The sequence below is a fragment of the Monodelphis domestica genome, chromosome 5 (genome assembly GCF_027887165.1).
Source record: "Monodelphis domestica isolate mMonDom1 chromosome 5, mMonDom1.pri, whole genome shotgun sequence".
NCBI lineage: Eukaryota > Metazoa > Chordata > Mammalia > Didelphimorphia > Didelphidae > Monodelphis > Monodelphis domestica.
In genome coordinates this window covers 200,311,310-200,312,688 of record NC_077231.1, presented here as the reverse complement: position 1 = coordinate 200,312,688, position 1,379 = coordinate 200,311,310, and the positions used below count along the sequence as shown (strand labels likewise).

The window sequence follows — 1,379 nt, the reverse complement described above, 5'->3', positions numbered from 1 at the left end:
AATCTACTTACACCCATGGGAAGCGGATATGCACATACCTTCTTCCCTCTCAATTCACGTCAACAAGCATTTATTATGTGTCCACCAAGGGCTGAGCTCTGGAGAGATGCAGAAAGGATCTGGCTATTTCTTAGGAGCAGAGAGAGGCTCCATCCTGTTTTTTCTTAGGTCTGGTCTGTTGCTTACCTGGACCCCTCAGGGAGCCACTCCTGTTGACAGGTCCCCCTGTAGATACTTTTTGGGGTAAGGGCTTCCTGACTACTGATTTAAGGAACAGCAAGCCCAGACCGCAAAAAGATCCAAAGGAGGCAAAAAGCAGGGAAGAGAGCGGCCCCCAGTAGAGCTCTGTGGGGAATGTAGATAAATTTGACTGGGGAGTCAGAGGCAGGACCTGGGAAAGAAGGAAAAGAGATGAAAACAATGAGAAACATTGTAAAACTTCAAATAAAAGGCAAAAATGGGATGGTCTGCACCTTGTGTTCCCTGAACAAATAAGAAAAATATGATAGTAATATCACCTTACACTTCATAAGCTCATAAGAGTTGGAGGGAGCTTTGTGATCCAGGGATTCTTAAGTTTTATTATGTCCTGGACCCACTTGGCAGTCTGGCAAAGTGTTTGGGCCACTTCTCAGGATAATACTTCTAAATGAAAAAAAGGATTACAAAGGAAATAAGTTACAATGAAATAAAGGTGTACATTTTCCCCATCTAATTTCACAGTTCTCCTAAAAATCTATCCATGGACCCCAAGTTAAGACCCTCTGATCTAGTCCCATTCCCCAGTTTTCCAATTACACAGAATTTCATAGTGGCAAATTACTTTCATTTACATTATCTTATTTGGTTCTTGCAACAGCTCTGAAGAAATCATAAGAATAACAAGAATAATAGTGATGGTTCAATATCAATAGTTTAAGCTTTAAAAAGCTTAAAAATAGCATCCCGACTTTTGGGACACTCAAATGATGCTAAAGCATTATATAGATTTATAAAATTTTAAAAGATTAATAAAGCTCTTTCTTTACAATAATCTTGTGAGATAGGCAACACAAATATGAATAGTCTCACTTTATAGATTAGAAAAAGCATATTCATGGGAGTCAAGCCACTTGCCCAAGGTCACACAGCTTGTAATTTAAATATTGTAGCCAAAACTTGACCTGAGATTTTAAAGGTCTGAACTCTGGGTTCTTTTGCTTCATCCTCTGCCTTCACTCTACCCCTCTGAAGGGACAGAAATAAGGAAATATTATTCTTTGACTCATATTTCCCTCTCATAGTTTGTTCTGGGAAATCTCAGAATGGAGTTTCTCTTGATGTGGGTAAATGCATTGACCCTGAATCCCATACAAACCCTCAAGGTAACATTGCATATA

At 39.2% G+C, this 1,379-nt stretch overlaps 1 non-coding gene across 1 annotated transcript; it reads right to left on the bottom strand.

The window, feature by feature from the left end:
* Nucleotides 1-228: 228 nt before the first annotated feature.
* Nucleotides 229-302, bottom strand: MIR129 (microRNA mir-129). The gene has a single exon (NR_032170.1). It is a non-coding gene; the product is annotated as a microRNA mir-129 (primary transcript).
* Between the last annotated feature and the right edge of the window lie 1,077 nt (nucleotides 303-1,379).